At 39.2% G+C, this 24,635-nt stretch overlaps 1 protein-coding gene across 2 annotated transcripts in view; it reads left to right on the top strand.

The window, feature by feature from the left end:
• Nucleotides 1-24,635, top strand: part of SASH1 (SAM and SH3 domain containing 1) — a gene marked incomplete at its 5' end in the record, with an annotated part of 629,783 nt that overhangs the window by 450,035 nt on the left and 155,113 nt on the right. The gene's annotated exons all lie outside the window — the stretch shown is intronic.

The following is a 24,635-nucleotide window of genomic DNA, read 5'->3' on the forward strand; positions in this document are numbered from 1 at the left end:
TAAAAGTTCTGTATTTCCGAGTGTCTGTCATTGATAACCAAACGGAAGTTTCTTTCTGAATTGCCCTTATATATAGCATGACCTGATTCAAAAAAAAGAGCAGGATTCATCCACTGTAGTAATTGTGGCTGCAATGGAATTTCAGCAGATGTAGCTTGTGTGACATTGTACTGCTACATAGATGCCACATAGCAAAAGTGCCAAGGCCACCTTGGTATAGATACAGACTAGCATGCATAATAAGAAAAGAGAGAGCACAAAGGTTATTCAAACCATCTTCCAAGAATTAAACTCCATGGGGAAATATGAGATAGGCAGAATTCAATTCAAAGAATATGGGAAAGTGCTATTTGTATAAAGCCTTGATGTACTCAATGAACACACGAGAAGAGTATTTTAGCACTCTGTTCTACACACAGCCTACACTGATGTATGCTCTTTCAAACCCAAGACAAAGCCAGTTCAGGAGAGTTGGCAGCATGTGTGTAAGTTTACTCATGAAGCTCCCTTTTGCTTTCATGAAAGGATGAGCAAAGAGGTTTGTGATTACTAAGCCAGATTACAATTATTATGTCAACATCACCTCTTTGCAGAGGTAACACTGTCCCTTAGGAATGTCTAAATGATTCAAATGCAAGTAACACAGTTGCTGGAGAATAGGAGTGGCACAGGACTTTACTTAATAGGAGACGCCTGTGAATTTCACATTGATTTCAGATATAGTTCTTCTGATTTTCCTAAGTATCTATGCTAGCCCTAGATACTGTATCTAGGGTTGCAGGATGAAGAATTTTTGAAAACCACATTAAAAAGGTAAAGGTTCCCCCGCACATGCGTGCTAGTCATTTCTGACTCTAGGGGCCGGTGCTCATCTCCGTTTCAAAGCCGAAGAGCCAGCGTTTGTCTGAGGACGAATCCGTGGTCATGTGGCCGGCATGACTAGACGCCAAAGGCGTACGGAAAGCTGTTACCTTCCCACCGTAGTGGTCCCTATTTTTCTACTTGCATTTTTACGTGCTTTCGAACTGCTAGGTTGGCAGAAGCTGGGACGAGTAACAGGTGCTCACTCTGTTACGCGGCACTTGGGATTTGACCCGCCAAACTGCCAACCTTCTGATCGACAAGCTCAGCGTACTAACCCACTGAGCCACCGCATTACTCCAGCATAAATTAATATTTGTTTAAAAGAGCTCAAACACCCAATGGTAAGAAAAATGCAGTAGAGTATTTTATATCACTGTTTTCTCCCACCTCCTAATCCAGGTGGACATATTCCTACGGTGCAAATAATATAAGAAATGTGTTGCATCTGAAAGAATGTTGGGATAAAGTATAGAACTAAGGTGTTCTATTCTTTGAGTGACATTGACCATTGTTCTGTTTTTAAAAATGTACTTCAAAGTTTGAAAAAAATCCTAACAAAGAGAAATAAGCATATAGATAGAGTTTGTAAGTTGAGAAAGTTTGGTGAAAGCTAGTTTGCTGGAATGGATTAAGACATCTGGCTAAAGGTTGGTAGACTGTGAGTGTTAGACTTGCCTTGGGCACAAAGCGAGATAGGTAACTTTGACTCAGTCATTCTCTCTCAGCCCTGGGAAAGAGGCAAGAACAAATCACTTCCAAAATCTTGCTAAGAAAACTAGGAGGACTAGTCCAGGTATTTACCAGTAATCAGTTGTGATTTAGAGGTGTTTGCTTGCACACACAAAAACACAGACAACCTATACAGGTAACCCTCGACTTACAGCCACAATTGCCCAGCATTTCTGTTGCTAAGTGAAACATTTGTTAAGTGAATTTTGCCCCATGTTATGAGCTTTCTTGCCACAGTTGTGAAGTGAATCATTGCAGTTATTAGTAACATGGTTGTTAAGTGAATCTGGCTTCCCCATTGACTTTGCTTGTCAGAAGGTTGCAAAAGGTGACCCCAGGACGCTGCAGCCATCATAGATGTGAGTCAATTGCCAAGCATTCAGATTTTGATCATGTGAAGATGGGGATGCTACATGGTCGTAAAAAATGGTCATAAGTCACTTTTTTCAATGCCGTTCTAACTGTGAATGGTCACTAAATGAATTGTTGAAAGCGGAGGATTACCTGTATATAGAGATACAAGAAACACGGAGCTCTTGAGAGAAATACAATTATGTAACATATAGTTAAACGTGTCCTTGTAAAGATTCTTATTGCAATGATTTAGATTTTTTTTTGTTCAAAAATTTATTTTAACCATTTAATTGATTTACCCTCCTTAGAAATTATACTGTACCTTTTTTTCAAACTAGACCATTGTCCAAATATGAGGAAGGAATTTTTCTATAAATGCTATTCTTTGAACACTTATCTGTTAGTTGAAATGTTAGGTACTATAGATGTTTGTATCTATGTAGCTAACATTTTATCGTTCTTCTTTAATATCAGTTTTCTTGGATAAGCCTTTCACTGTGCCTCTTTGTTGACAATGTACTATACTGTACTATAATTTTAATAGTAAATAGCATGTGATATGAGTAGGAGATGAATAATTTCTGGGAAATCGGTTGTAAAATCATAACAGAATCTGAAGTAAAGGTTTCTGTAGAAACAGAAATATAAATCCTGCTGAAGCTAAAAAAAACACAGTTAAAATAAACTGTTTATTCTGTGAGTGTTATAATGTTTGAAGTCCCCATCTGGGAGAATCTTAAGTCTGTCTTTCAACGCAACTCTTGTCAGTTCCTTGTATAACTAATGTTTGGAAGGTAGTCAGTATTGACATTAGCTCCACTTATTTATTTTATTTAAACATTTATGTATTGCTTCCTGTTAAATACTTGAAACATATAGTCAAATTTGTGATGCATAGTTGTGATATATCCTCACGTTCCTCAAATATCGAATTAGTATTGAAAAGGGAATGGTTGAATTTCTTTACAGTATTTAGCAAATACACTAAAAAATGTATTCCCTTGGTGGATATCATAGCATTATTGCCATCCCACATACAAAACAAGGATTCGTCATATTTTCTTTAATTATGGCTAATCTATGTGTCACTAATAGATGCATTGACATTGACTTGATAGCATATAATCAAATCAGTTGTTTCTAAAAATGGTTGTACAGACTTTACAAATAGCACACAAATATTACTGGATACAGTGGTTATATTTGAGAGTGATTGCCAATTTTCACATTTAACATAATTGTGGATTTTACTGCAGGATAATGTGCCAAGGAAAAGAATCAACTTGATAGAAACCACCAGGAAAGAATAGGAGATATCGTGGAAATGTTGCTCTTTAGGGCCACAAGAACATGGCATTTAAGACATGCCCACTTTCTTTACTAATAATTGCCCATATACGCACTGTTGCCTTAACTGTTCTCATACAATCAGTATGGCAAAGCTATTTTCTGCCTTGATACAAGGAGAAATTCTATCCTTGTTCTATCCTCTGGAGACAATGCCATTTTCCAGTTGAGTTGCTTCTGAAAGTTCATAATCTAGCTTTCATTTTCCTGGAATGAATCCCTTGTAAAGATTGGCAAATCCTTTTATTACCTTCTGGCAATTATCCTCAAATTATGTTTCAGGAAACACTTGGGATGTTTTGGAACTTATTTTACTCCTCAACATGAATAACAAATTGTGAACAAATTGTCTGAGACAGCACTTTGCTGTTGACCAAGGAAAGGTGTGCTTTTCCTTATTCCATCTGTCCAATAAGCTTGACCGGTTCTGAGACCAATACTTGGTACAAGACCTGAGGGTGCACCCTGGATCTTAGCAGTCCATTCATGACAGCCCCTAAGGAAAGGACTCCATGATTCCAGAGCACTTGAGAGACACTGCTTTGTTGGATTTTTCTAGGGCTTCTCCCAGAAGCTTAATTGCACTGAGAAAATTAACAAAAATTCCTTCACTAAGAGGCTTTGTGGCCCAATTACTAGTCAGAACAGTTAAACATTCTTCACTTGCCAAGGCTTCATGAGCCTTGTCTAAGCAAGCTATAAAATCATCCAGTTTCATAGAGACATTATCTTTGTTCGAAAAAGGAGGCAAAAATAGGGGGAATTTTTCATTATAGCAATCATATATTGACTAGCCCAAGTCAGCGTCCATGGGGAGAGACTTGAACTTGATGTTTTTAACTTTTTAGCTGAATCTACTTATTATCTGAAGGCAGTGTTTATATTTGGAGAAAGAATTAGATAAGAGCATCATAATCAGAGGTTAGTGTAGAATTTTTTGAACTGACAATTAAGCTATGAAGGCAGTGAACATAACTTTGCATTAATCTAGATTTTTTTCTTCATGATATCACTTTTGTCTTACAAACTAGATATATCTTTCTGCATTTGCTTACAAGATACATTGGTTGTCAAAATAGGAATTGTTTGAAACAAAAGCATTATTCTAAGCAATACCGTACATTCATTTTTATAATAGAGATTGTCTGAAACAGTGAGAGTTGTAGTTTGTCCTTCTTAATTTCATTCTATATCTTAACATAATTATTCTGAAATAACATACAATTCATATTGGTCATGATAATACCTAAGCATTTTATTTTTTCCTCAGTGCCAAAACCAGTTTTTTTTATTTGGTTTTCTATTTCCATATTTTTGTTAATATTTTCGTCTGTTGGTTGTTAATTTTATAACCTGCTAATGAACCAATATTCTTTAGTTTTTCCCATTCATATTTCTATTACTTCCAAAATGTGTTTCAAAATAAGGGGCAAGCTTCTAAAGAAATAATAGTAAATTGTTTTAAATAATAGCAATGTAACTTAATACTTGTTCTAATATAGATTAAACTTAATTAATAATGAAAAGCCCTCAAATATCTTTGATGTAAGAACTAGCGTAGTAACTATAGGAAAATTATTCTGTTTCACTTGTAAAATTAAACTTGACATAAAATATTCCAAAACTTTCTGAAGCTGCTGTTGTGCAAAGCACTCACATAACAGTTGCTTTGTACTACAGATATATCAAAACCTGTATCAAAGCATGTGCTCTTCTTCATCCCAAGCAGGTGTCATGGGGATTTGAACAGTTGCTGAGCAGATGGGATGCCATTTTGGCACATGTATTTAATAACATTGGGGATGGTCCATGTTTGAAATCATATGGGCATTGGAATTAACATAACTCTTGCAATGTGTTCTCACTGAAAGTAATATCTTACTAATAAGCCTGCCAGAGAGAGAGTGTGTGTATGTTACTATACTTTTTTCTTTTCTTTTTCCTGAGATTATATAGTAATGTGAAAAGCAGTATTTTACTGCATAGTAAAATGCTGTATATTTCTACAAGGATATTTACCATGAAAGATGGACAGTATGTCCAATCAATTAGTTAGCACCATGGTGGCGAACCTATGGCACACGTGCCACAGGTGGCACGCAGAGCCCTCTCTGTGGGCACGCGCACCGTCGCCCCAGTCCTAGGCCTTCAACTGGGTTTTATAAAACCTTTTCACTTTAGGCTGCCACCGCCGTGTGCAAAAAAAAAGGTTCAATCAATCAATCAATTTCAACTTCTTGTGGGGGGAAAAAAGATCTTGCAAAGTTGGAATTGATTGACTGAAATTTTTAGTTCCACCCAGTCTGCCATTACCACTGCAGCTAGGCCCACCCAATGGGCCAGACCCACCCAATGGGCCACGCCCACCTGGCACCTGACGATACATAAGTGGGTTTTGGGTTGCAGTTTGGGCACTCGGTCTCTGAAAGGTTCGCAATCACTGAGTTAGCATGTTAAAAGCCACAAGAAAATGCTTATTTGTATTACCTTTGTGGAAAGGGACTTACAGTCTTTCTCTGCAGTCATCCTTAATTTCTGTCACAAACTTACTACCTGACATATACTAAAGTGAAATTTAGAAATGAAATGCAACCAAAACTCTAAAATAGATTTGAAACACCTTGCATACAAACCTCCCTGATGGGTTTTTGCAGGGTTAGGAAACAGGACCTTTTGATAGAGTATTTGGGAGACATTAACTTAGTCACTCGCCCTGGTTGTCCTTGTTGTATTTAATTTTCTGTTTATGTTGTACGTCTTTCAGACTAGCTGAAATGAAGTGACATAGAAGAACTAGAAATAAGATAATGATATAGCTGAACAGGGATATGAAAATATTATGTCAGTGTCGAATAATCTATGGAGAGCCTGTTTGAGCTAGTGCAGGGGTAAGCAACCTTGGCTCTTTTATGACTCGTGGACTTCAACTCCCAGAATGAGGGAATAGGGAGAAGTTTCCAAGCTGAGCCATGCTGGCTCAGGAATTCTGGGAGTTGAAGTCCACAAGTCATAAAAGAGCCAAGGTTGCCTACCCCTGAGCTAGTGGATAAGTTATCTGGCTAGAAACCAATAGACTGAATTCTAGTCCCATCTTTGGCCAGTTACTTTCTCTTAGTCCTAGGAAGAAAGTAATAGCAAACTGCTTCTGAAAAACCTTATCAAGAAAACTGCAAGGACAGTCTCCAAAAATCAGACATGATTGAAAGGAAGAAAAAAAAAACAAATATACTATGTAAATATTCACTTCTGCATATGGCAATGAGCAAGTACATTTTAATGCATAAATATGTTTCAGTTACCAAAATCCTTACTATTTTTCCCAAAAGGGTGTTTTATATTTTCTCATATTTCATATTTCCATCCATTGCTTTTGCTATCCCAAATAATGAGGCAGTTCTCCAAAGGGAGATGTTAAATAATAACATACCTTTATATGCATGTATGAACATGATAAACAGATAGCATTATAGACCTGTCAATTTGGTGTGTGCATCTCAATTAATATATTAGTTGGCAAGGTTCAGAGGAGGAGCCAAAACAAAGCTAGGCAAACACAGGATTCTGTGTTGCTAAATGCCCATCCATTTGGAAGTTTTAACATGTGACTTGTCAACAACTCCAGTTGCTGAGATCAGAGACTGTGTGGCATGTGAGAGCATGCCTTGGCCTGTTCCCTCATTCTTACAGCTCCCAGAGGGATGAAGTTATGGTGCATATGGTGATTTTAATGCCTTTTTGTTTCTTTTGGGAAGGAATGTGAATACTTTCAGTGCTAGATCTTTCAAAAATGTATTTAACTCACTGCTAAAAGCTGTCTGCACAAGACTTGGGAGAGGAAACATCTTGCATATACATGTTTGCAATCTAATACAAGCAAATTTGTGATTTGTTTCCCTGCTAGAACTTCTCCATTTGAGAAAAAAAATGAAAATGTGAGGTCTTATGATATTTTCCCAATATTATCACTTGATAAGAAACTAAAATTATCCCCACATTTATACAGTGGGAGCTCCTCAGATGGATCCTATTAGTGAAGGAGCAAGAAGGGCTGGGTGAGGACCACTTGTGCCAGGGGACCTGTACATCCCAAAGACCTTAGATTTAACCAGTAATTCAGGGGCAGAACAGGATCTACAAGAGCAACATCTAGATGACAGAACCTAATACAGATTGAATGTGCGTGCAATTCAAATGTGACATCAATTAATCCACTGATTGCCAGAGATGATTTGTCTCATTCCTCTCTCATCACTCCATATGCTTCTTATTGAAACTGCATATGCAGTTCTTGGTTGGATTCCCTAGGAACAAAGTGGGGACAGGAATTTTTCATCAGTAGACCACATTCCATGGAAACAGTTGAACCCCTGAAGAACTTAAGAGAACTTCTCTGATGCTACTGCATATATGAGCAGAAGGCAGTCAACTACTGAGAATGCCTGTCTGATTTTTCTTGTGCTACTCTCTCCACAGTGTGATCCAGTTTACGATAACAGTTCTTCATGCTTATCTGTCTCTGGATTATGGCTCTTCCTTATGTTCTCAGGTATTCTCCTTGGGACTGAATTGACTATTTTTTCTTCCTCCTGCAATGTTTCTGATATATGCTTATATGTAAGTTAGACTAAAAAGTTGAAAACACATGTTGTATTATTCTACTATGTAAAATATATACAGGTGCCAATAACAATCCTTCACCTTGGAAGCTGTAAGTTAAGAGAAATTCTGTTATTTTTTTTGTCTCAGATGATGTCTTCTTCCAGCTTCAGGTTATATGTGACAACGGTCAGTTATGTCAGTTGCATACAACCAAATTTGATTTTTTTTAAAAAAAAATCAAAACTACACTGAAATAACCAATCTGACTTGCAAGGGACTAGCTTATGCAGAACCACTCTGAAATCCTGATGAAGCAATATTGGTGAGCGTTAAAGTTTTCCAATCTGCATGACAGATTTAAATTCACTATTTAAAACAGTATTAAAGAGCAAGAATTGGGGAAATAGATAGATGGAAACAGTTCGGCAATGACCCAGACTGTGAAGACACTACACTAAGAATGAAGGCAAATAGATGTCTCCCATGATAATGCTGCAATCTGGGTCAGTCACCGGGTTTTGACTTCTGAGCTTCCGGACTCGTAGTACTGGAGCCCATCTTCAGGGAACTTCTCTCTAGCAGAGTGTGTGCTGTTCTACATGAGTTGTTTATATGGTGCCTGTTGGATGTGGCTTTTTAGATGCTGATTGGGGTGTGTTGAGGTTTGGCCTTTAAGTCATTGGCTGTCATTTGCTTGTACTGCCCAGCCCTCACCTTCTAAGTACTTGATAGGCTGATGATAATTCAGCGCTCCTGTCGACTGACAAGGGGCGTGTTTCCCAGGCTTCAATCACTTCCCTGGCTGTTTTTGTGCCTGCTTGTCCAACAGTCTTAGTAGCTGCAAAGTTGAATGTGTGTCCTTGTTCACTGCAGTGTGAGGTTACCAGTGTGAGGTGCCACTTTTTACAGAGGCACTATTGAAATCATTTTAACAAACTGTATCACTGTCTGGTTCGGTGGCAGCAGTGCCTCAGATAGAAAGTCCATACAGAGAATGGTAAGAGCAGCCGAGAAGATCATAGGAAACTCGTTCCTGCTATTCAGGATGCTACTTATAAGTGCTATGTGCTTAGAGGTCAAAGCATTGTTAGAGACCCCACACCCCCACTTTATGGTCTGTTTCTGTTGCTCCCCTCTGGGAGGAGGTTTCGAAGTATTTCTAGCAGGACTACCTGATTCTGTAATAGCTTTGTTCCCTATGCCATCCGTCTGGTAAACTCTCAAGATTTGTTTTTCTCGCCATGCACCTGTATACATAACCAGAACTAAACTGTTGTTTCTGTGTCATATAATATATGTGGGTATATGCATAATTCTGTATTTATTTATTTATTTTTGTCATATTTATGTAGTGTATGTATACTGGAGGTGGTGACCCTTTGAGAGCTGAATGCAACAAAATTTCATTTTATGTATGCTGATTAGTGTACATTCAAAGTGACAATAAAGTTATTATTCTATTCTATTCAATGGGTTTGGGTCTCCTTGTCTGACTGCTCACTTGTGTTCTTGCAATATGGTGGTTAGCTTTCCCCCCTCTGTCCTACATAGTCATAGGGGCAATCCATGCAGGGGATTTGGTAGATTACATTGGAAGTATCTCCCACATCCAAGCGATGTTTACAGTGCATAATTTGTCCTCATATGGTATCCTCCGGGCCATGTGCGATGCCCACTTGCAGATCTCGGAAGCTGCATTCTACAGCTTCCGAAATGTTTTTGATGTATGGCGGTGTGTGCCATGTGGTTGGTCTTGCACTTTGTTTCTTCCTTTCTCTCCCCACCATATTGCACAGACATCTTGTGACAAATTATTGTGGGTACTCATTCTGCTTGAATTGTTCCCGTATGTGCCTGTTCTCCAGCAGTTTGGGTTCTCACTCTGCCATATGGTGTTCTGATGAAACTCTTTTTATGCGACAGTGGATGGTTGCTGTTGAAATTCAAAATGCATGGAGTGTCTTGCCACAGTTTATCACAAGGTCACCAACAGTCCACGCATTCTGAATTTCTCAGCCATCCTTAGGGTAAAAATGCTGCAAAAAAGAGAACTGAGACTGCATCATCATCATGAAGCAAAGTGGCTGATTGGTTTTTATGTTGCATTGAAGTATTCCACCGTGTTATTTTGTCACGGATCCTTCTTCTAGCAAATATTCAAGGACAAAGTGTATGTCATACAGTGTTGGAAAACGTAATACCTGTCTCTGCTCAACCAGTTCAGAGTTACTCAGGGTTATAAATCTATAAAATATATACTGCTAAAAATAATTTTCACAAAGTTTCCTCAGAACATTCCAGTTAGTAATAATGGGCGATTAAAATGATAGATTATGAAATGTTTTTCTAGTTTCCCATTACTTTGTTATAAGATTATCAAATATATGCTGTTATTTTAGAAATTACTAGCTAATTCATATGCAGGTATTTCTTTCTCATTGGTTAGACCTCATAACCAGGAGAAATTCATTCCAGGAAAACATCTGGCTGGTATTGAAAACTACCTATTTAAAGAATATGGTAATTATTGGTATTTATGTTTCCCTTTTAGTTTGCAGAACTCTAATTCAGTCAGTTTTCATCCATTTAAGGAATTTAGATTCTTTAGCTTGCCTTGAGATTAAGTTAATGATGTAGCCATGATACAGGTACTTATCTGTAAGTAAGATTCCTTGAACTCAGTTAGATTTAGGATTACACAGTTAGTTATTTACTCTTATTCAATTATTGTGACATACCTTTGATCTATCCCTAAGTAGACTTCCTTAGTATGCTTAACAAATTGAGGATTTTAAAAGGAAAAGCTGTAATGATTGAAATATCCCACTATGCTCTTACTATCAAAATATTGCATACTTTCAGCCTAAATATGTTAAGTTTAGAATAGTTTCAATATAACTTCTATTTACTCTATATTTTAAAGACATTGTATATTGCTTTCTACATCACAGTGTAAATGAAGTGGCAGATTGAAATGCACATTTATCTGAAATTTCTAGAGCAGGAGTAGGCAACTATGCTCTTTTACGGCTTGTGGACTTCAACTCCCAGAATTCCTGAACCTGCCATACTAGCTCAGAAATTCTGGAAGTTGAAGTCAACAAGCCGTAAAGGGGCCATATTTGCCCACCATTGCTCTAGTTCAGACATGTCAAACACAAGGCCCGGGGGCCAGATCCGGCCCGCGAAGTGGTTTCATGTGGCCCACGAAGCCATCCTGGAAACAGTGAGGGAACGGCCCCCACTGCCTTGGCCCTGGCCCAGAGACCCTCCTTCTGCCAGAGACCCTCAGATCTGTCCCACTCCTGCCCAGGCCCCCATAGGCACCCTTTATGCGAATGATGTAGAGCTGGCCACGCCCACCCAGTAGGCCATATGCACTGTAGCCACGCCCACCCAGTAGGCCACGCCCACCCAGGCCATACCCACCCGGCCCCCTAAGGGCAACCTCAATGCTGATGTGGCCCTCAATGAAATTGAGTTTGACACCCCTGCTCTAGTTGCTGCATTGACTCTTGAATGCTCTCTGTATTTAGATCTGTGGCACGTTCGCTGAACCTGCAGCTGTAGTAAACACGGAAGGCATTTTACAGACAGGGATCTCTTCAGCTGAATTGAAGGAAGATGTCTAGGTCTCCTGTAACATCTTTGTTGCAATGATATAAACATCTTTGTGTGCTAAATGCTGAATGAATATATACTTACATTTTAAATAGAATATCAAAGGAGTTTCCATCAATAACATAACTGTCACAAAGAATGCATTCTGAATTAGGCAAAATGTGATTTTTCTTGAAATATTATTACTCTAGTTCTTTCAATAGATGCACATTTTTGTACTTGTGACATATTTTTAAATCAGCGAATCTTCTGATTTTTTCCCCCCCATGTTACATTCTGGGGAAAAAATGCATTTCAATGCAACCGTGGCCCTGAAAAGCTATTGTATTCTCACTGATGCATTTGACTGGACTTGGAGAGAAAAATTCCTCCTGTTCATCCTCTCCTCTTAATAATAATCCTTCTGTTCACTACCTGCTCAAAATGCTAATTGAGAAAATAACCGAACTGTTAATAAGTCTATATTCACCCTCTTTCAAAACCTTTTTTTTGTGTTCCCTAAACATAATTTGAAATGTTACGCTATAGAAATCCACACAATATGAAATAAAGTAACTGTTTAATTTGTGTACTATTTAATAGAAACATTTGCTTTTCAGCCGAGTTCTCCTTACAGGAAAACAGCAGATTTTCTAAATTGTTCTTCATTCAAAATCCTTAACCTTTTTTCATGAGAATTATTTCATGCTGGTGTCCCAGTGTTATCTGTGGCAAAAAGAGAAATCTTCTTTCTGGTTGTTGACGTCTGCCAGAATGAAAAATGCTGCTTGAATTTGTAATCTGTTGCCCATTTAGATGAGTTAGAGAACAAACGTTTGGAATATATCCACTGAAATTAATTGGGGTTTTATTTTATTTAAACAATCTTTTCAAATTAGTGAGGACTATTCCCTTCCACAGGCAATATAAAAATTAACCCTGTGGTACAGTATTAATACTAATACATTAAATATCTTTCCTCAACCAGCCATCTGTCAATTATGTGAGCTTATGATTCCCATCATTCCCAGCTATAATTATAAATGACCGTGCTGCTGGAAATCGTGGGCTCAACACATTTCATGAGCTACTAAAGTAATACTATACAATATGTCACACCAAATCCAAAATACGGGGGGCAGGGGGGAATCCTGATGCACGTAACACTGAATTGGATTTTTGTTCTATATGTTTTTGCCAATAAGATCAAGCCACAAACATCAATTTAAAAACATTTCCCTTACATAATAATCTCAGCTGGCAAAACAAGAGGCCCTCCAAACTCTTAGGAACAAAATAACCATGATAATGTCATGGTTCCAACAGATGAAACTCTTCAAAAGAACTTTGAGGCATTGTATACTTTAAAGGATCTTTTATTCGAGTAGCATATCATCAATCAAAAGTTGGAATTAAGATTGCCGGAAGAAACATCAACAACCTAAGATATGCAGATGATACCACTCTAATGGCAGAAAGTGAAGAGGAACTAAAGAGCCTCTTGTTGCGAGTGAAGAAGGAGAGTGCAAAATGTGGGTTGAAACTAAACATTAAGAAAACCAAGATCATGGCATCTGGCCCTCTCAATTCCTGGCAAATAGATGGGGAAGAAATGGAGGTAGTGACAGATTTTATTTTCCTGGGCTCCAAGATCACTGCAGATGGGGACTGTAGCCAAGAAATTAAAAGACGCTTGCTCCTGGGGAGGAAAGCCATGGCAAATCTAGACAGCACACTAAAAAGCAGAGACATCACCCTGTCAACAAAAGTGCGTATAGTCAAGGCTATGGTCTTCCCAGTTGCAATGTATGGCAGTGAAAGCTGGACCATAAGAAAGGCTGAGCGCCAAAGAATTGAAGCCTTTGAACTATGGTGCTGGAGAAGACTCCTGCGAGTCCCTTGGACTGCAAGGCGATCAAACCGGTCAGTCCTAGAGGAGATCAACCCTGACTGCTCTTTAGAAGGCCAGATCCTGAAGCTAAAACTCAAATACTTTGGCCATCTAATGAGAAGGAAGGACTCACTGGAGAAGAGCCTAATGCTGGGAAAGATTGAGGGCAATAGAAGAAGGGGACGACAGAGAATGAGGTGGCTGGATGGAGTCACTGAAGCAGTAGGCGTGAGCTTAAATGGACTCCAGAAGATGGTAGAGGACAGGAAGGCCTGGAGGAACATTGTCCATAGGGTCGCGATGGGTCGGACACGACTTCGCAACTAACAACAACAGCATATCATCGGCACTACATAATCGAAGCCAAAAACTGAATTCCCTTCCCCTGGGCACCTAGTATCAAAGCACAATTCCCTCCTCCAATTAACAGTCATAAATCACATTCCCCAATTAGCTTGAACACAGGCTTCCTCTCCAGCTCTCCAGACCACTACTTCTTTATCACCTCTGGGCTCAATAACCTTGATTCTCATGCTAAGTTTAGTGTTGTTATTTCTAGCTGGACTTTCATTCACATTCCCCCCCCCAGCATCATCTAACTCTAAAAGTGAAAGGGAAAAGATGGCTACATTTCCATCTGTTGTCAATGCAAAAACATCCAACGTTAGTAGCGTTGACACAGTGCCAGTTATCTTTATGAATAAGGAGGATTTTTCCCAGGAAGCACAGAAGCAAATCTCCAATGTTATATTCTGTCCAATTTCTGTTCTCAGATTTCCCAGCAGCATATCAGAAAAAGCTACACAATCTGATAAAATAATTTCCTAAGGACATACATGGAGTAGCCCAAGTGCCCAGCCAGGCATTTCTACCTATTTTCCAAAATTCATAAACTAGGCAGTCCAGGCCATCCCATTCCTGCCCTCACTGCTGGCTGTACAACAAACATCACAGACTGAAGATTGAAATCCACTGGCAACTTCTCCAACAACACCATTTTAGCTAACACGGATGTTGTTGATACACAACATGGATTTCAGATTATCAGGAACGTCATCATGGATGTCAGTGTAGCATACCTTGCCACCAGATTCTATGACTTTGTACTTTGTACATAACTAATTCATCTCTGTTAACAGCATTGCAGGGCTTCTCCAATGTGCTCCTCATGGGGCTGCCCTTGTGGAGCATTCAGAAACTTCAGCTGGTACAGAATGCATGCGTTGTAAATAGTATCAGCTTTTTAACATGTGTAACACCACTCCTCTGAGTGGTTGCACTGGTTGCCAGTGTGTTTCCGGGTACAATTCAAAGTGCTGGTTGTAACCATTAAAGCCTTTCATGGCTTAGGACCAGGTTACCTGAGATACCATCTTTTTCCAGTTATTTCTACTGTCAGGCAGGGTGGTCATGTTCTAGGTCCCATCAGCCAAGGAATATCAGTTGGTGGGGATCAGGAAGCATGCCTTTTCTTCCACAGTACACCCTCTGGAATACCATTACACCTGAGATTAGGATGGCCCTGACCCTACTGGCTTTTCAAAAGGCCTTGAAAATCTGCACCAGTGGACTTGAGTGTTGGAAGGGCCCCATTTCCTAGATATGTTGACACTGACAGATTGTAATATCTCTTGACTACTATTTTTATTTAATTTATTTTTGTAAGGGGCTTTAACTATTTTTAATGATTGTTCACCACCCATTGGGTTGAGATGGACGATTATACTAATTGGATGGATGGATGGATGGATGGATGGATGGATGGGAAAGAGAGAGAGAGAACAACTGTGGGCACATGAATGTTACCATATTATGCCAACATCCACTGGACCAATCTAGAACAATACCTTTTAGCTCTTATCTGCTAGAAACCTTTTCTTCACTTGAAATTAATTGAGTATATTTTCATCATCAATGGAAAAATTGTTCAAATTCTATTGAGCCTTAACAGATTTTACCCCACATTTAACCTTAGTTTCAACCTAACTACAGAACAAGTTCATTTCCTTGACATTACAGTAATGTAACACAATAGACACATAAACACTATGCTCTTCAGAAAATTAACAGTAGAGCCAAATCAGTTCCTGGGGAAACGGAGCAGCAAATTAGAAGAACAGAACAACACTATTTCTCACCTACACCTAACAGCTCAAGTTATTAAATCAAATTATTAATTAGCTACAAGCTATAGTGGCAGATAGAGTGGCAGGACCACATTTGCATATGGACAACCATCCAATCTGAAGCAGAGTCTCACCATCACTAGAGACAACAGAACTGAGATGCACTGAATCCTAATTTATATTCCAGAGGGCCACTAGACCCTAGAATAAATCTAGATTTATTTGCTACCATATTTACATTAACAGCACCATCACAGTTCCCAGCAACATCATATAGAATAGAGGTCCCAACCTTTTGTGCACCAGTGACTAGTTCCATGGAGAGAGGTTTTTCCACGTACCGGAAGGGGCATGGTTTTGTGTGCTGCCTGCATCCCGTGGATGGGGCTTTGCTTGTTTGTGCGGCCCAGTTGCTGGCCTGCCATGGCCCAGTACTGGTACACGGACTGGAGGTTGGGGACTCCTGATATAGAAAATTAGAGGCACCTTAAGATACAGCTTCTCTAATGTGATATAAGGCATCATCTGACAGCAATGATCTGCTGTAGGAAAATAGGACAGACTTTGCACAAAAGAATTAATGGGCTCAAGTTTGACATCAGAATTCAAAACAAGGACAGTAATGTCAGAGCATTTTAACTTCCCAGGATGCTCCATTATAGATCTTAAAGATGTTGTTTTGGAACAAAGAAACTGTATCAGCACAACACTGTAAGAGACTGTTGAATTCACATCAAAAGATTCTAGGCCAGGGGTCTTCAACCTGGCCCTTTTATGACTTATGGACTTCAACTCCCAGAATTCCTCAGCCAGGCACGCTGGCTGAGGAATTCTGGGAGTTGAAGTCCATAAGTCATAAAAGGGCCAAGGTTGAAGACCCCTGTTCTAGGCCATCTCAGAATGGTTCATCACATGGTTTTTGTTATGTACTGGGTTCGTTGCTTAATGACGAAGACGAGGCAAGTGAGTTCAACAAGATAATTTTTTATTGCTAGCAGGATCTGAACTGAGAAACAGGGCTGCGAATGCAGCAATTTATACCTTGGCCTCTAGGCGGCGGCCAATAGATTTAAAGCAACCTATTGCCGCCCTAGAGGCAACCAATAGCGGCGCTGGAGATGGGTTGTCTGAGGAGCTGGGAGCCGTTAGCCAGCTTCCCTGCTCAAGCAACCTTCCAGCAATTACCCATGTGGTGTTCCCTTAACAAAACAAGCCCAATACATTACAGTTTTTAACACACTAAATTGTTAATTGATAATTGATATGGTCCATGGGGTCTGTCTCATTTCTAACCTGTGTCTGTATAAGCACCCTCCATTTTATCTCCTCATTTTATCCTAATTTTTAATCCTACTTCAGTTTAAGCAGTCCGTGCATGCATCAGATGAAGTGAGCTGTAACTCAAGGATTCTTGTAACTTAACATTTTTACTCTTACTGTGATTTCTACTTCTACGTCTACCATTCCATTTCAAATTATTTTCTTTTTGTCTCCATTATATTTATCTTTATGCTTAACGTAGCTATGTGTAAATTCCTTATCTCTAATACGTTAATACTATTCTGGAGATTTGTTAAATTTAAGCATTTGCTGGCTATTATCCTATAAATTACATGGAAATGTACTGAAAAAGATAGAAAACAGTTTTATATGTGATTAGGAAATAGTTTGCAAGATTTTGGCTTATTTTATTAGGAAGGAACAAATGTGCATAAGTGGCGAACTCATTATTGCTGTGGTCCTCTGAGATTGTATTTAATTATGGCTCTAGATACTGGAAATAAACATTTCAGATTAGAAAAAGTATTTAGTTTATAAAACTGCTGAATAATAATATGATTTATAAATGCTGCTGCAGCATAATTAAGGTATTCTCAAAACTACACAGGACATGATGCTATTGCTGGGAAACTGGTGTACAATGAAAAGGATATGAGCTTTTCCTTTTCCGTTTGACTCAGAAAAAATTAATACTGTGCTAAAAATTAAGCTTTAAAAAGAGGAGACCTCCCCCCTTTAAGTTTAGTTTGACTCCTAGCACCCTAATCTGTGTAATTTTTCAGGCTATAATACACCCTTCATTTTTTACTTCTGAGTCTGCCATGCAGCCCTGATATTCCATGGATAAATCCCATTCAAGTACTAATTGGGCTTGATTCTGTTCAATAGTCTGCACAGACAAGGTCAACCAGGTACCAACAGCTGCTGAACCAGAAATCCAGATTTAAAATTGGCTACATTCAGTCAGATGACTATATCTTTCCTCTGTGTACTCAGATTTGGCACAGTTAAACTGGTTTTCCTTTCTGAAAAGGCAGGTGCTGGTTTTTCCTCCATGTGAAAAGAGAAAGAGAGTTAATTTCTTTCATTACAACTACACTAATGATTCTTGATAAACCTTCCTATTCATTGACTGATTTTTCTAGATTTTGGGTTGGGGTTGAAGGTTTACCAAAAGAGGCATATAATAGAATTATAGAGGAAGTACTGTACCTCACCTATGTTGATAAACTCTATATAAAAAGGTAAAAGGTAAAGGTTCCCCCGCACATGCGTGCTAGTTGTTTCCAACTCTAGGGGCCGGTGCTCATCTCTGTTTCAAAGCCGAAGAGCCAGCGCTTGTCCAAGGACGTCTCCGTGGTCATGTGGCGGGCATGACTAGACGCCAAAGGTGCACAGAACGCTCTTACCTTCCCACCGTAGTGGTCCCTATTTTTCTACTTGCCTTTTTACATGCTTTCGAACTGCTAGGTTGGCAGAAGCTGGGACGAGTAACAGGCGCTCACTCTGTTACGCGGCACTCGGGATTCGACCTGCCAAACTGCCGACCTTCTGATCGACAAGCTCAGCGTCCTAACCCACTGAACCACTGCATCCCTAAAGTCTATATAGTTTTTTTAAAAATGCAAACAAAAAGTAGATCCTAGTTTCATAGCGGTTTACAAGAATATTAGTTTAATATTGTAGCATCCACAGAATGGTGGCTCCCTGGCATTGCCTCAAGAAGTCCACAGATGAAAATGGGATGGATAATACAAACTTGGAACAGTCATATTTGTCCCTGCTTATCTTGACCTATTCTTAGATGAAAGTGAAATGGGAAATGATTCTGATTGGATTAAGCAGATACAAATTCAATAACATAAACAAGGGCAGCAAAATACTCTAGAGAGCTATGTGTCAGTCTTCATCTCTGAGGAGTCTTTCAGATTGGCCAGTTGTGGATAAAGGGCAGCTAACTGGCCCCACTTAATCCTGCTGATTGATAGGACTGGTCTTGAGCACCATTGATATTCTCTCTACATAGCATCCTACATCAGCTACAGGCCTTCTGTGTAAGTAACTGTGTTAGTAACTAATACATCCCAAACAATTAAGAGCTTTGTGGCACTTTAAAATATAATGCATTATAACGTCAGCTTTTCTACTACATTGCACTTCATCAGATGCATAAGTGCTATCTTGAGGGAACAAGGTCAGGGGAAATGAAATTCAGAAAGAGAATGACCACAGAACAGGGCTTGCAGGAGAGTCTTACTTTACTGCTTTGATGATCTGATTAACTGAAGTAGTATGATAAGAACCCTTTGTTTCTATCTAAGCCACAGGATAGAGAATTCAACTAATGGATGAATTCTGCCTCAACTATTCCCTTGTGTTGTTGGTTTTTTTTTAAAGGAAATCAGCCTTTGTAATTGTTTTCCTCAATTGGGCACCTTAAACTCATTCACAGGCTTAAGAGTTCTCTTAGTTTTGGGAGGGGATGGTATGTCAGATTTGTACCCATTCGTTGTTTTTCATTGAGGCTTGCCTTAAGTAAAATGGAGCATTGTTGGATGAGGAAAAGCAACTGAATAACAAAATAGATAACTCTGCCCACTGCCAGGAGTTCAATCCTGAGCTGCTCCAGATTGACTCAGCGTTCCATTCTTCCAAAGTCAGTAAAATAAGGACCCAGATTGTTGGAGGCAATCTCCGGATGGTGCCCGATCTCCGCTCCCTCCGGCGCGATCTTAAAACCCATCTCTTTGAACAAGCTGGCCTGGCCTGATGGGACGGGGTGGGATTTTATAAATGGATTTTAATTTTTAATCTGTATTAATTTATTATGGGCACTGTTTAATTACTTTTTAATAATTTTTAATTTTTGTATCTTGTTTTTATGTATTGCCATGTTCACCGCCCTGGGAGAAGGGCGGTATATAAATTAAATAAATAAATAAATAAATAAATAAATAAATAAATAAATAAATAAATAAATAAATAAATAAATAAATATGCTGACTCAGTAAACCACTTAGAGAGGGCTGTAAAGCACTATGAAGCAGTACATAAGTGCTATTGCTATTACTTTAAAATATGCATTAATCATACTGAAATACTCAATTATATTATTTAACTCATGGAATAAATGAATGTATTAGTAACATTGGATACCCTATTTCTGACTTAAATAAAATTAAAGGAGGATAGGTTTATCATATATTTATTAACAGAAATATGTGATTTAGGTTTAACACAATTTCTGTTGTGTTCCTTGTTCCAAACAGTAAACATTTTTATAACACGTAGATCAGCAGTGCCCAACTTTTGCAGCTTGGCAGCCCCAGCTGGGTGTGGGTGTGATTGGGCCACATAAATGGTGGGTGGTATGCATGCTCATGCAGCCCTTACATGAGTGGCAGGCCAGCGCACACGCACGCAGCTCAACTTGCATGAGCGGCAGGCCAGCATGCATGTACCTGAGTGCCCGCTAGCCTACCACAAATGTGTGTGAGTGCCCACTGGCCTGCCACTCATGCAATTCCAGATGTGCGTGCATTCTCTGGCCAGCCATTTGCGTGGCCCAATTCCAAATAGGCCATGTCTCAGTAGTGGGCCACAGCCCAGGGATTGGGTACCCCTGATGTAGATGACATTCCCTTGCTTTTTTATTTGTAAAAATCAGTGCTTGAATGCACAAAAGGTAGGTCTAATTGGAGGCACTTTCTTTTATATAGTTATTTAACAGTACTTGCAGGCCTCACAAATTATAAGATTGGGCAGCTTGGAACAGTAAAAGATGTCTTCAAAAATCCTAAATTTAAAGTTCTAGCTATATCACTAGTTATTGTTAACCAATAATTGCCTCCATAACTCAAACATATGTTTTTCTGAGCCTGTGCAATTACTATGTAAGCCTGAGAAAAGTTTCTGTTTCTTTAAAAAGCAACTGACAAGTAGAGGGATGTGCCCGTATCTCTGCCCACCTTGGACTCAACTATTGCACACTTCTAATAACAAAGAATTACACCTTCTGATCACCAATGTGGCTCCTGCAAGATAGCCAAGAGTTCACTGAACTAGGTCTGACCTGGCAGCAGTTGGGCCCCTGGAGTCTGAACTAGTAGGAGTTTCTGAGAAGTCTTCAAAGACAACCCCAAAACTTTATAGTAATTCAGTTGTGAAATGATGATGGCACAAGCGATAGTTATGAGAACATCATGTTTTATGCACCAGCTGTAGTCCTGGCTATGGCCTCCATCCACTGTTCTAGCAGGATCCAAGTGCAAGACAACCCGAAGATTCCTGCTACACTGAGGAAATGCAATCGTACAAGAAGTAGAGTGGAATTATACTGGATTCAGAGGATGTGAAAGATAACCAGCCTGTTGCCCCATCAAAAGCCTAACACCCTTCAAGGTACTAAATCAGGTTCCTTAAGGATTTCCCAGTTTAATATTTCAGTATGAGTTTTAAAGGGACGCAGTGGCTCAGTGGGTTAGGACGCTGAGCTTGTCAATCAGAAGGTCGGCAGTTTGGCGGGTCGAATCCTGAGTGCCGCGTAACAGAGTGAGCGCCTGTTACTCGTCCCAGCTTCTGCCAACCTAGCAGTTTGAAAGCACGTAAAAAATGCAAGTAGAAAAATAGGGGCCACTACGGTGGGAAGGTAAGAGCGTTCCGTGCGCCTTTGGCGTCTAGTCATGCCTGCCACATGACCACGGAGACGTCCTGGGACAAGCGCTGGCTCTTCGGCTTTGAAACGGAGATGAGCACCGGCCCCTAGAGTTGCAAACGACTAGCAGACATGTGCGGGGGAACCTTTACCTTTACTTTATGAGTTTTAAAATTGCAGGATGGAAGTTAAGCTAGTGTAAGAAGTCAGCACTCTCCCGCTTCCAGAGAATGAAATACTTTGGGGAGGATTAAAAGAGGCAGGATAGAATATTTCCCCTGAAGGAGAAATGGAGAAAAAAATCTTAGGCAGAAACAGCCCCAGTCTCCCTTTCCTCAGGCAGAAACCTGAAGAGGCCAACCTTTAGAAATGCAGATTTGGTAATCCATTCAGAAAGACTGGGGCACACTATTTATAAACAAGACATCTTCAGCGCCCATAGCTGATGAGATTAAGAATTTACATTCCCCCACCCAAAATCTAAGGACAGGACATGACCTTTAGGACATAATAGGATTAACCTAACACCCTCTTCAGACTAGCAAAAGACACAAAAGCGCATCTCACTTGCACAACCCAGAAACATTTCCACTTCAAAGTCTCAGAGCCCCATAAAGATCCATCCACTCAGCCATTTGGTCAGCTGTCCCGGTACTGCATGTTGTTGCTGGTTCTGCCATCAATAAACAGGAACCTTCTTTCCTAAGCAGCCTCCATTTTATTTTCAGTGCCTTAGCCTCCATTTTATTTACTCCCAGCTTGGAACTGGACCTGATTTTTCTTTCAACATTAGAGTTAATTACAGATCAATGAGTAACATAGCTAGAAAATCTGTCCTCCTCCCCTTCTTTTTATTTTTAAACTTGCAAATCTCCACTGCATTTGTCACATGATGTTTTCAACTTTTTCAACCAGGAAGAAGCAAGTATTTTTCCAATAGATTTGGGCTAGATAGAAAATCTTTATTTTAATGACTGTGTTCATGATAGTTTACAGTTGTTGGGGAACTTCTTTCTCTACTTTCTTCTGGGCACTATGAACATGGAGAAATGGGGAATGTTTTTTTCCTTCAGCTTTAATGTCCTTTAACTAGGAGGTATTCTAAGAGGAGAGCCATGACGGGATGAAGAGTGTAGAGTGCTTTGTGGGGCACTTACATGCTTCAGTATGTGGTTGTGGAGTCTTGTGTGATATTTGTCATGTAAGTTGCCAAGTTTCAATGATTTGTTGAACGGGCATGGAAACTGGCCATGGTCATGACCAGATGTGCTGAATTTCAACTGGAAAAAATCAGATTGGGGAAGGCTGATTAAGATAGCACTGATGCATAGAATGGAGACCACATATGACCCTATACCCTGGTAAACCATGCTGGTAAACCATGCTGAATATTGCGTTGTGCAGCTGCATACAGTAAGTGCAGCATGACTGCCTCACAAGATCAGAAGTAGTCTGCACTGGGATAAGGTGTACTGCAAAAATGCTTTGAGTCAACACTAATTACTGCATTATTAATGCCTGTTATTTATTCTGGCTCTGATCTCGCCTTTTCTGCTCCGAGTTCACCCTGACAGCTTGATTAGTGTGTATATGTGTTTGTGTGTAAAATACTCCTTTCTCAAAGCATTGCATTTAATGAAGTGAACTCTGATCTTGTGAAGACTTATGCAGTATAGTAGTAAAATATTTAGACTTTAACATGCTCCTCCTTCCCCTGAGTGTTTATTGTCTCAATAACACATTGTGAATTATGCCATAATTCTAGAACATGATCCTTTAGACATGGTCCTTAAATACTTAGGATTGTATGTGAGAGACATGTAAGATTGGGCTTTTATGTGCAAGTAGTTAGAAATCCTTAAATAGGGATACTGTCCTTTAGATGAAGCAATGGCTAGATTTTAAGCTTGTGTTCAGTCAGTGAATAATTGTTGACACCTTCCTGGTGTGTATAATATCATTTATGAATGGTGCTTTGATGAATATTCCTGCCTGCATGATGAATGGGTTTCCAAAGCAACTTTCTTCTAATAAGATGCCTTCCTTGCTTACATGGCCAATGGTTATGAAGGGTTATGAAGGCCAATACCTTGATAGGACATGAATATGGAAGACGCTGGTAGAAAATACAGGTAGACATCAACTTATGACCAGAATTGAGTCCAAAGTTTACATTGCTAAGTGAGAAATTTATTAAATGAATTTTGCCCCATTTTATGACTTTTCTTGCCACATTTGTTAAGTGAATTATTGTAGCCATTAAATTAGTAACATGGTTGTTAAGTGAATCTGATTTCCCCATTGATTTTGCTTGTCAGAAGGTTGTAAAGGGGCATCACATGACCCCGGGACACTGCAAAGGTCATAAATGTGAGTCAATTGCCAAGCATCTGAATTTTAATCCCATGACCATGGTAATGCTGCAACAGTCATAAATGTGAAAAATGGCCATATAACTTTTTTCAATGCTGTTATAACTTCAAATGGTCACTAAGTGAACTGTTGTAAGTTGAGGACTACCTGTATTGCATAACCAAAAATTTTGACCACAGTAGGGCAGTGTTCTCAGAAAAGACAGCAGAAATTCATTGTATTTCTATGCAGTTCACTGTATAATTGAAACAGAGAGCTTTGGGTGGCATATCTTTCTAATTCAAGTATGTTTGTTTCAGATTGTTTGTTGGTGGCCTAGTAATTTAAATGTAAATGGCAGCAATTTAAATAAACACTCAGATGTTTTGAGTTGTCTTAGGTGAGATTTAAGAGGGGAAGAAGAAACTGTGTTTGCACCATTACAGGTTTTTTCCTAAGACATTTAAACAAATTATAACTTCCCTTTTCAAAATAGTATTTTACTTTGTTAAAAAAAGTTTTCATAAGCACTGGGTTTTTTTTCCTATTTGCACTGATACTTTTCTACTAAAAATCAAAACAAAAAGGTTGCTACAGTATCTTTAGGTTGCAATTTTATGTCTAACTCTTGGCAGTGGCAAATAAACATGGTTAGGATTGTGATGCTTTTGACTCAATTATGTCCTTTCTATAAAGGATTTTGTGTGAAGAAGCTGTTTGGCCAAAGTATTTTTCCCCTTCCTTTGAACATTGCACTGGTGCTTTGTTTATAACCTTTGTCTAGGAAAACAAGGCATCTTTGAACTCTTTAGGCACAATGCCCTTGCTGATTATGTTG

The sequence above is a fragment of the Vipera berus genome (assembly GCF_964194415.1).
Source record: "Vipera berus genome assembly, chromosome: 1".
Taxonomy (NCBI): domain Eukaryota; kingdom Metazoa; phylum Chordata; class Lepidosauria; order Squamata; family Viperidae; genus Vipera; species Vipera berus.